Here is a 12,170-nt window from a genome sequence, read left to right on the forward strand (position 1 = left end):
TGTTTCAGAGTACAGTTTCAGATATTATGGTAACCATACTAGAATACCAGTGGGTGGACAGAGCTTGTCATAACCTGCCTACCTTCCTTTCCTGAAGGACAACAAAGAAATAAACCTACAAACCCCAGAACTCTAGCTCCATCATCTTTTTAAAAATCTACCTGTTTTTACTTTTTTTTTCCTTCAAAAATTAGATTGATTATCTTCTTAAGTCTTAGTGGATCCTTTTAGAAATAAAAGGCTATGAGGGGTCAAAGACAGAAATAGAGTTAGAAAGCTGCTGTGAGGAAATGTATTAACTTAGTGACCTGACAAGACCTCTCCATGCTTCCTTCATTCCGGTTGAGGCACCTCCACTCCTGCTTTCCTTCCTGATCCCTTCCCCCTGGGCTCCTTGTGTACCCCTGCTTCCCAGGCATCTCTCAGACCCTCCTATGGTTCTACTTACAAATGGTTTATGTGTCTGACACCCCCACTAAACTTTCATGTTTTACAATTATGACTAATACCACACCTAACACTCATGGGCTCCCAAGAAACTAAGTTACACATTGCTGATTAATTTGGAACCCCTGGTCAGAAAATATACATGGTCCTAGAAGAATAAGCCACAGGGAAACAACTTTTGTAGCTGTGGTTTTTGAAGAGGCAAGTTTCATAGACTCCCAGACCTGTGGGTTAAAATAAGGTTTAAAAAGGTATATATCTTACGCTTTGATTTAGTAAATATATCACATGGGTGGAAAGGGGAGAAAGATGGTAGGCTTTACCAACAGAATGGACGTTTCTACTCTTGGAATATAAAGTAGAACTGAACTGACTGTCACTTAAAATTTTGTCTTTAAATGGATGAGGTGGAGGCGGGTGGAGAAAGAGATAGAAAGAGAGAGAGACGGGGGGGGGGGGGGGGGGGGGGCAGAGAAAGGGAGGGAGGGAGGGAGGGAGAGAGGGAGAGAGGGAGAGAGGGAGAGAGGGACTTACTACTAACATCTAAAGTCAAAATGAATCCTTTTGGAAACAAAGTGCTAGAGTGCTCATGCTCTCAGCAAGAAACAGGTTCCAAGAGTAAAGATCCGGGCTTTGAACCCTGCTGTGAAAGGCTACTCTTTCCAAATGAAAGGGCATGAAAGGCCTGTAGTTCTGCTCTTCAACTCAGGCACTGATCAAAGCCTTTATTTGCTTCTGCTCTTTCAAAGAGCAACCTAGGAATGGCAGATTAGTGCCCTAATCTTCATATTTTTGACTCATCTAATTCCAAATGTAGAGAATGAGGATTCTCTAACATCTCCAGGAGACAGACCACCACAACACCTGAGATTTCCTTCAATACAATACACTCTCACTCATGTGGTTGTGAGTTGTTTATAATTGAAATCAAATGAATACTTACTTGTGATTCTCATTGGACACAGCTCTCAAAAACATCTTTGTTGCTTAAGCACAGTCTGATGTGTTTAAACAATGGCGAAATAGAACCAAATCCACAGGAAGTGAGCAAAACAGAAAGATCATCCTAATTCCCAGTCTGACCAAGGTAGCTCTGGGGGAAATTACTACAGTGCTACTTGCTCTAGGTTTGTCTCTGACTCTGCAGTCGTTATTCAGTGCTCTCCTCCATTAGAGTTTAAACTCCTCTCCCTGTTTCAAGCAGCCGTTCTATGTTCTCTACATCAGATATCCAAAAACTTCAGGCTGTTTTCATTCTCCCCTAAGACAGGCAGGTAATTCTGGAGGAACACAAGATGACCGGTGTGTCAAGAGCAGTGAGTGAGCAGGTGGGGAGGTCAGAGATAAGAGGCAGAGGTGATCACGTATCACCTTGTAGACTATGATAAAGGCTTTGGCTTTTATTCTAAGAAAAATAGGGGGTATTAACAGGATTGTAATTAGGGGTGTGATGATCTGATTTATGTTGGAAAAGGACAATGTGGATTCCTATGATGAGAGTTGTTTAGGGAGTCGGGACAGATACAGGGAGACCCACTGGCAGTCATGCAGGTGAAGATTATGTTGGGGGGGGGGAGGCGAAATGTGGTTGGAGTCTGGATCTATTTTCAAGGTAGAATAAACAGAATTTCCTAGTGGATTGGATTTGGCACATAAGAGAAAGGTACACCCAGGATCTTAGAAAAATGGAGTTTTTATCAGCTGAGTTAGAGAAATCTGAGAAGATAGGAAATTTGAGATGTTAAGGATCCTACCAGGAAACAGGTGAAAAAGAGAAAGTTGTTTTGTTTTTGTTTATTTATTTATTTATTTTTTGCTGCAACATGAAAAAGACATGAATGGGATTCTGCTCTGCCTACTGGCCATTAGAAGAGGTTTTATGGTTTATAAGCATTAGGTTGGTCACAATAAAAGGGAAATGAGAAAGAAATATGACGTAGAGAGTACGGAAGAGATAAGTTCACAGTACTCAGATCTCAGAAACAGATGGCCTAAGCCAGTGATTCTCAAATTTGAGTGTGCAGCACAGTCATAAGGTGGGTTTGTTAAAACACAGATTGCTGGGCCTCACCCCCAAAATTTCTGATTGGCTCGATCTGGGTGGCCTAAGAATGTACATTTCTAGTTTTCAGGTGATGCTGACATTGTTGATCAGGACACACACTTAGAGAACCGGTGGACCAAGGGCAAGCAAGTCTGAGACAAGTACATTCTGCAGTTCAGAATTTATCAGAAAAGAAGCAGTTTAGACCTAAGCTTTGCAACTCTTTCTTATAAGAAGATCTTAACCTTTTGAGGGGTAAGATCAAGAGCTTAGTTTGGGATATGCAATTCAATCTGTGAGTCTGGAGTTTGAGTGGTCTGGGCTTGAGATATTAATTGGAAGTTGCTGGCAAATAGATAGAATTTAAAATTATGAAAAATGAGAGACAGATGTTCAAAATGGTTTATAATACAGAAATAGAAAGGTAAATAAGATTGGAGGCAAAGAAGGAATAGTATGTATGTGAATCTTGATTAACGCCTGTATTTAATAGCTCTTTATATGTTATAATGGACTTGTGGAGGCCCCAAATCAGGAAGCTTTCTTCTCTTTCCTTTTGCTCCCCTCCCCTAACATGAAGTACCTGAGATTCTGAGATTCTCAGTCACATGACCACTGCTACACAGCTAATGTGGTGCATTATATTTTCCAAAGATAGCAGCAACATTATCTCACATTCCAAGTGTTATTATGATATGTGGCTTTGAAACCCATTCCACTGAGAGGTGGGGGTCTTTGTTCCCTGTCCTTAAATCAGGGGAGGCTTATGACTTGCTTGTCACCAACAAAAGGCAGCAGATGTGATGGTGCATGATTTCCAAGGCCAGATCAGAAAATGTAATGCAATTTCCACCTTATTTGGTGAAATACTCCTGCTAAAACCCTGACCTCAATGTATAAAGTTCAAGTGCCATAAGGTTGCCATCCTACAAGGAAGCCCAAATGACATAGAAAGGCCACATGGAGAACTCTGAAGCTATATTGAGAGAGAGAGAGAGAGATGACTGGCCAGCACTCAGCTTCTCAAGCCATCCACTCTCCACTCCCAGTCTTCACATCACAGCCACTGAATGAAAGAGGCCAAGCTTTGCCGTCAAGCCTTTTTGAAATCCTGACACATAGAAACTGTGAGAGATAATAGAGTGCTATTAAAACACTGAATTTTGGGGTGATTTATTCTAATTTGTTTAATTTTTCAGATTTGCTATACCACCAAATTCTTTTGTGGAAGAAGAGGAATGTAGCAGTCATTAGCATGACTTGAAACTTGTGTTCCACCAAACAAATGTTAGAAAATATCCCTTGTATTCACCAAGCAAATGTTAATTAGTGATTTAGTTTCCCAAAAAGACCTTTCTACTGGAGAGAGGACTATACACCAGTCAACATGTCTATTTATAACTCAAAACAAATGTATAAGTTAGGATATTGACTTATCATATTTGAATTTGGTTAGCAGGAACTAGTCCCCAGAATCTCCTCACTTGGAGTAAAATATCAAGGACTTAATATGCAGAGCTGAGCTCCATGCTTTGGGTGTATGGTGACCCTTCTACGGAATTAGGCAGACTTTCTACTGATACCTTCTAAGTGAAATGAGGCATACCTAATTTATTTATCTATGACTTTTCTTTCACAGAGAATAAGTACTCCACTCTAAAAAAAAAACAAGATGTGTTATGAATTATTAGAAAATAGTTTATCATTTTGTACTTATCAGACTCATAATTAGGAATTTCAAAAATGCTGAGGGGAGTTTTCAGGAGAATCTTTCTTGGATTCTAGGCACAGTGCTGTTTGGAAACCTAGGGAGCCAAAAGCTGTGGAGTGGGTCCTCTCCTTATTCCTGCACTAAGCTCTGTATGTCTCTTGCTACCTAAAAGATGATAGGCCTTGGGAATCTCTGAAAAGAAGCCCCTGGACTCTGATAATTGGATCTCTCATAATAGACTCCATCAAAACAACAATGAGGAGACTTTCTGGGGAGAAACCTGAGACAAGGCTATAGAGGAACATCCTCTGTTCAAATAAATCTACTGACCAGAAAATAGACATAGAGCAAGAAGTTGTTTCTTTTCATTGCAAGGTCACTCATCCATGCCCATGGCTTTATTTAACATCTATAAGCTAATTATTCTATACAGTTGACCCTTGAACAAGTGGAGATTAGGAGCAGCTGACCCCTATGCAGGTAAAAATCTTCATATAATTTTTAACTCCCCCAAAATTTAACTACAGTCATGCCTCCATATCTGTGAGGGATTGGTTCCAGAACTCTACTGAAGTTACCCAAATCCATGGTGCTTAAGACTCTTATATAAAATGACATAGAACAATGCATACCATCAACCCTCCATATCCACCGATTCCCAATCACTGATTGAAAATTCTGTCTGCCGTCTATGGTTGGTTGAATCCATGAATGCAAAACTGGGCATATGGGGGGTTGACTGTATATTTATTGAAAAAAAAATTTGTGCATAAGTGGACCTGTGCAATTCAAACCCATATCACTCAAGGGCCAGCTGCATTTCTATTTCTAGTCCAGACCTCATATATGAACTACAAATGATATATAAAACTACCAACACAGCATCTCCATTTGGATTTATCACAGGTATTGTAAGATCAAAACTTAAAATATGGGAGAGACCTAAAACATCACCCTCCTTCAATGTTCCACAGCTCAGTGAATTGCACTATCATCCATATAGTAGGCAATCTTTTCTCTTGTCCTCATATTTCATCCAGCACTATAAATTTGATCCCCTTAACATCGTTTTGATTCTGTTAAGTTCTTTCCTTTTTCCATTACCAACATGGAGTACAGATTACCATTAACTCTTGCTTGAACTACTCCACTAACCAGGATTCTATGAGTATATTTCAAGCAACAGAAACCAACTCTAGGTGAATTACTTAGAAAAATTATATAAAGATACTAGCTAGGTAACTGACGATTAAATACTGGAGAGGTGATTTCAGGATATCAACAGAAACCATGAAAAGTAAGACTGCAGATAGCAAAACCAAGGTCACTTCCATCAGAGTCACAATTCTGTTTGGAAATATTTGATTGGCCAAGCATAGGAAATATGTCTATATCGCAGCTATCAGAGGATGGACATATCTGACTCACTCTGACTTTAGATTCACATAATGAGGCTTTCCTCTAAATTAGGAAATAGATTAATAGATTTTGATGTTGGGATGACAAAAAAAAGCCATACTAGTCTCATAACTGTCAATTTCTTCCCTATGGTAGATTAAAGATGGCTTCAAATGTTTGGCTTCTTCATGCATAGTGGGTAGATGTGTAGTCTAAATCTCCTCCCCATGAATCTGGCCTGGACTCTGACTGCTTTAATTCATGCTGTGCCAATTTCCATACTCAAGTCTTTAAAAAAAATGAGCAGCTTTTACTTGTTTTTGTAACATTCACTCTTGGAACCTTGAGTTTACCGTGCCGTTAGAAGCCCAAGCCATGTGGGGAGGCACTGAAGGATAAGATACCCCGAAGAAAGTGAGAAAGAGAGAGAGAGAGAGACACACACGCAGACACAGAGAAAAAAGGAAAGAGAGAGAGAGAGACAGAGAGAGAGAGAGAGAGACAGAGACAGAGAGAGAGAGAGAGAGAGAGAGAGAGAGAGAGACAGAGAGACAGAGACAGAGACAGAGACAGAGAGACAGAGAGAACCAATGCAATGGACATTTGATCTTGGAAGCAGATCTTTCAGCCCCCACGGCCTCAACTGACACCACATGAATCAGAGAACGACCCAGCTGAATCTTTCCCAAATTACTGATTCCGAAAATATGATTCAATAAAATAGTTGCATTAAATCACTAAGTTTTAGAGGTAGTTTTTTAGGGAGCAATAGGTAACCAGAGCAGTCTCCTTGCATTCATCCTTGAATTTCCTCTATTTTCTATACTGTAGCAGAGTTTTTAATATATATTTTTAAATCATATCATTACCTTGCTGTCATGCAGGGACTCGGCTCCCGCTCCCGGCAGGTGAACTCAGGAGACATGGAGGCTGAAAATGAGCAACCACCATACCCTGCTCGCTGCACCATGTGTAATGCAGAGACTCAGCTCCCGCTCCCCCCTCAAGAATGCAGGATATGGTGAGGCCAAAAAGGAACACCAACGGAGCCATGGATAGGGGAGTCATACCTTTATATTCTCGCTGGCGGCTGGGTTGGAGACTGTGGGGACAGAGCCCCAGAGAGCCGTTTCCAGGCTCTTGGCCTCACATGGGGGGGGTGCTGCCTCAGGTAGTAGATGGCCATCGGTTGTGGCTAGTTGGCCGTCAGCTGTAGCCAATTAGACAATTGGCCCCTGATATAGCAGCCGCGGCTGTGCTGGTTGGAGAGTCAAGGGGAGTAGAGAACAGAGTTGGTCGTTTGGCAGAAAAGCGGACAGCAGGTTGCATGTCCTGTGAATCCAGCCTCCAGTGAGACTATAGTGGTATCACTCCCCTACCTATGGCTCCGTGGGTGTTTCTTTTCGGCCTAGCCACATCCTGCGTTCTTATATGGGGAGTGGGAGCAGAGACCCCCACAGGCCGCCCCGCGTGACAGAGACACAGGAAGCTGGAGCCACACGATCCACAATCTGCCGGCCACTTCTCTGCCAACCAACCACCAACCCCCTAGCGTAGCCACGGCAGTTATATTAGTGGCTAATGGCTAAGCAGTAACAGCTGATGCCACCCGGCCACAGCAGATGGCTATCTGATTACAGCTGGTGGCCATCTGATAACCGAGCCAGCACCTTTTCACGTGAGGCCGAGAGCCTGGAAACTGCTCTCTGGGACACTGTCCCCACACTTGCTTAACAGTTTTCAATCATTTTCCAAGGCTCTTAGGTTCAAAATCAAAATCTTCAACATTATTTTCAAGGTCTTGAATAATGTGCTACATCCCAGTTGTGTCTCACCTCTTTTCACTGCCTTAGTCTCTGAACTACAGTCACATTGACTGTTCTATGTTCCTCCAAAAATGCCACATTTCTTTCTGTCCCAGAGTCTTCACATAGGTTGTTCCCTCTCCTAGAATTCCTTCTCCATCCCATTGGGCTTTTCCCTAATTAACTCTGATTCGTTCTTCAGATGTTAGTTCAAACATCAGTTTCTCAGGAAAGCCTTCCTTTATTCCCCAGGCTTTATCTGTCTCATAGTTCCTATATTTCTCTCCAACAGAACTATCATTATACTAATTAAGTAACTCATTGTAAAAGAGTTTTTATCATTTGTCATTTCAACTAGAAACGCAAGCTTTATAACACCTGTAAATCTTGTTTTGTACTCTATTCGTAGTGCCTTGAGCCATTCTTTGCACATAGTAGACACACAACAAATACTTACTGAAAAATGGGTACTTGAATACTGAGTTAATATAGGTCGATCAGTGCTTCTCAAACTTTAAATGTGCAGATAATCCACCTGGGGAATCTTGTTAAAAATGCAGATTCTGATTCACCAGGCCAGGGGTGGGCCTCAGAATTGAGTCTCTTTTTTCTAACAAGCTCCTACACGATGCCATTGCGGTTAGTTCTGTGGATCACTCTGAGTAGCGAGGCCACAAAAGAATCATAATTAAGTCCTGTGGGTAACATAGAGCAAGCAATTGGGATTAGTTAATATTTTAAACCTGTGACATCATTTTAATTTGATTTAATTAATTTCAACAAACAATTATCAAGCCAACTATTTCCCAGGATAGGCTAAACATAAATAAGATACGGCTAGTGCCCTCAAAAATCCCACATTATAATGGGCATAATTCAAATACAAACAAATGAATGTGAAAATGTATTATAATAAAAGCAGACGACAAATAATGGATTTGAGTACAAAACAGGCAGTTGCCCCTCAATTCAGGGAGCTCAGAAAATCTGAAACATGCTAACAATCAAGCATGACTGTAAAACACCGTTTTGTCTTATTTTCTTATCCTATATATGTCTACCTGAACCGAGTTATTGGAGAATTAGTGATTTAAATAATTGGCCTGACTTCCGTCCATTTTCAGAATGAGCTGTGCAACTCTTTAGTGCTCTTGTATACTATGGAAAACAGGTTTTTGTTTGTTTGTTTCTGATGTCTGTTTATCTCTTTCATTTTCAAGTTGCTGTACAATCTGTCATTTCCAACTTCCACTTGGTAAATACTTTCTAGTCTTTATAGTTAGACTTGAATTAGAAAGCAAAATGTGCTAGAAAAACAAGAGAATGATGACGTGGACAGGAGCCGGGGGTGGAGTCGATATAGTCAGTGTTCTCCAGAGAAACAGAACTAATAGGAGATATGGAGATACACAGGAAAGGAGATTTATTATGGGAATTGTCTCACATGATTATGGAGACCAAGAAGCCTCCTGATGTGCTGTGTGTGAGGTGAAAGCCCAGGAAAGCTGGTGGTATAATTCAGTTGGAATCTGGAGGCCTCACTACAAAAGGAGCCAATGCTGTAAATCCTGTTCCAAGTCTGAAAGTCCAAGAACTAGAAGCACTGATGTCCAAGGGCAGCTCAAGGAAAGAGAGCAAATTCACCCTCTCCCTGCCTTTTTGTTCTCGAGGTCCTCAGTGAAAGGGATGATGCTTTCATCGGCAAGGCGAGTCTTTATTCTTCTTTACTCAATGTACAGATTCAACTGCTGCTGTCTTCTGAAACACCCTCACAGACACGTCCAGAAATAACATTTTACCAGCTATCTAGGTATCTCTTAGCCCTGTCAATGTAACATATAAAATTAAGCATCAGAGTTCTTCATTCAGTAGTTTGGTCCTTGAAAGAAAAATACAGTAATTCTCTCTCTCTCTCTCTCTCTTTTTTTTTTTTGCTTAGATGTTTACCTAGTGGGATGGGCCTTTTTCATTATAGATAGGTCCTTCCTCGTTTTCAGGTTGGGATATTTCAGTCTTTGTGTCTACCCTTAACTTGAATGCATTGAAAATCTCCCGGCATCTCCGTGGAATTGTCATCATTCTCTTAAGTTTTTCCTTTTCCAGCACAAAACTTTCTTTAACCACTTTTAAATGTCATTTTTCCAAGAGGAAGGTAATTAACTATACCTTTTTGGTTATTGTTTAATCATTATTTTTGGAGTACACCAAATGTTTTAGGTATCAGCTATGTCTAGCACCAAATCATTATTCAGAGTTTAGTCATCTCTTAATTTGGGTCATTGAAACCACTTTCTTATCCTATTTATTAATGTTTAGTAGGACCCACATCAGGCAAGGTGCTCACCTTTTTAGAGAACACAGGAAAGCCATATTTCCTGGCCTCGAAGAGCGCTTCATGCCTTGCTTCATCTCATTTTTCTAATCAAGTCCATGTGTTACTTCAAAATAATCTCTTTGACCTAACTCTGTAAGACATACTTCCCTCTCCTATCACAGGCACCCACTAGCTTTTCATTGTCCATGAATATAATTTAAATTTATTTGCATCTCAAGCATTTATTTTATTTTTTCTTCTTGTTCTTTCTGTACCAGTCAAGCCATCTCCTAAATTCATCTCTTTCCCAGAATGTCTGCTATTTAAAAGAGAGATAAACAGAGGGAAGATACCGTCAGGCTTAGATTTTTGTAGCTACACTCACATCCTTTTGGATAGAAACCCACTTTCCCCAAGGTTGTGGTGGCAGCTATTTAATTCAGGCGTCAGTGATGAAATGTTTTTACATAATGTGTGTCTCTTAGGAAAACAGCATGCCTCTGTGTAGAAGAATCAGCACATTTTCACCTCTGACTTTCCAAAACACCGCCATAGCACTCAGCCCTGACCATCCTCCGTCTTCAGTAATGATGGAGGACACAGTTTCTCTATATTGTTTGAGAATATTGTAGAACATATTCTCAAAGGTTACACTTCATTACAATGTTGGGTTTTTGGTTTTTTTCAGTTTATGTTTTCATATCTTCATTTCAATTATAATGTAAATACCATTCTGGATTATCTATGGGATTTTAATGCCCATTATCATCTGTGTTGATAAATACATCGGTGCCCATTGCTCTACACACTGGCAGTGCTTTATTTTAAGCTTTGTGGTGTTGATGAGCACTGCTACTACAGGAACGCTGTGTAGCTAACTGATGTGCGTGTGTATTCTTGAGCATGAAAGAATTCTCAAACTTGAGAAACTTTGGTTCGTGGGTAGAACATGGTCATTCCCATATTCTAATTCCAGTTCTGGCAATTAACTAGCTAATTGCTCTTGAGGAAGACTCAGTCTTTGCAAACCTTAGTTTCTCCATCTATAAAATGGGGTTAAAGTGAGCTGCTAAGAACAAAGGAGTGTAGTGTGGATTCCGATCATATGTGTGTCTACTGATTTGATGCATGAACAGGTATTCAATAAGTAATAGCTATAATTCGTATATTTTGTCCTGTGAATCAGTTTAAATTCAGCACTGTCTGCATTCTTTCTTTCCATTTCAAGAGGAGAAGATGTCTACACTCATGGACATCCGTTTTAGAACAGAACTGACTTCTGAAGCGTCACTGGCCACATATCTTTTTTTAATATCGTGCGTTATCTACTCTCAGTATAGGTCTTCATTATTATTACTTAAATACTGTAGTAGCTCTTACCCCTATTAACATTCTGAAGGTGGTAGGAATAGAGAAACCCAATCTGAAAAATGAATACCAAAGAAAGCAGGAGTAGTTACCTGTAAAGAAAGAGCAATGTTAATACTGTTTTGCTATATTTGTCACAGTATTACCTTCTGTGTGGTCCTAAACTCGTTCTATGATTCACATGGGCAGCCAGAAATCCTCCACTAGGCCTAATAAAATAAAAGGGAAAATTGCAGGGGAAAGATATATCAGGACAGTAATCTATTGGTTTAGATAGATCAAATGCCTGCCTAAATTGTTTATGGGAAATACATGTCATCCCTCCCCTGTCCGCCCGCCCCCCCCCCACCGCCTCAAACTTTGCTATTTTCTAAAATGGATCCACTTTGAGATTTGATTTCTTTTTCTCCCAGGTTAGACCAGTTGGATTCCATCGATTATAATTGTGACGGATAGAAAGTGATTTGTTTCATTACATTGTTAATGGCTGTAGTGGGAACATTTGAGCTATTACATGAAAAGCTGTGCTTGTGTCATTGTGAAGCTTCCAAGGATAGAATTTTCTCTTCACTCTTTGTTTCTGCAATAGGCTCTCTTGCCCCTAACAGGGATGCACACTGAGTTTGAAATCCTTTTCCGCTTGGCTTGAGGGAGTTTGCTTTTTTCTGTGTGTCATTGAAAAGTCCACTATGCAAGCACTTACCAGCCAGCCAAGACATAAAAATGGCATAAACAATGTAAATGCTGGAATTGATATAAAAAATTACCATTCCTGATAGACAACAGTGGAAAAGGTACATTGGAAAAGAAATATATGCATCTGAAAAATGAATAAAATTCTTATGAACCTCTTTCCTTGGTCAAATATCAACTCTTATATGTGAGGATCTCTCTTATAAATCAGTAAAAAGCTGAATGGAGTTGGCCCTAGAGAAGATAAAATGCACAGGCTCATAAAAAGCGTTTGTCTGATACAGTCACAAAGGAGGTAGGCTGGTTTATGCTTTTCATGCCAAGCATAATCTTAAACAAGTTTCAACCTTAACTTAGAGATATTTTAATATATCTGTTTGACTCACAAAC

The 12,170-nt window shown here is 40.1% G+C and overlaps 1 long non-coding RNA gene across 2 annotated transcripts in view; it reads right to left on the bottom strand.

The window, feature by feature from the left end:
* LOC109453591 (uncharacterized) overlaps positions 1-12,170 on the bottom strand; it is an 876,632-nt gene that overhangs the window by 45,445 nt on the left and 819,017 nt on the right. For both annotated transcript variants that reach the window (XR_012496692.2, XR_012496688.2), the window contains 2 exons: positions 11,234-11,296; positions 7,863-8,100 (listed from right to left, as the gene is read on the bottom strand). This is a non-coding gene — a long non-coding RNA (uncharacterized LOC109453591). The remainder of the gene's footprint in view (positions 1-7,862; positions 8,101-11,233; positions 11,297-12,170) is intronic.

Source organism: Rhinolophus sinicus, chromosome 2 (assembly GCF_057876585.1).
Source record: "Rhinolophus sinicus isolate RSI-liver-muscle chromosome 2, RSI-T2T, whole genome shotgun sequence".
Classification (NCBI taxonomy): Eukaryota; Metazoa; Chordata; class Mammalia; order Chiroptera; family Rhinolophidae; genus Rhinolophus; species Rhinolophus sinicus.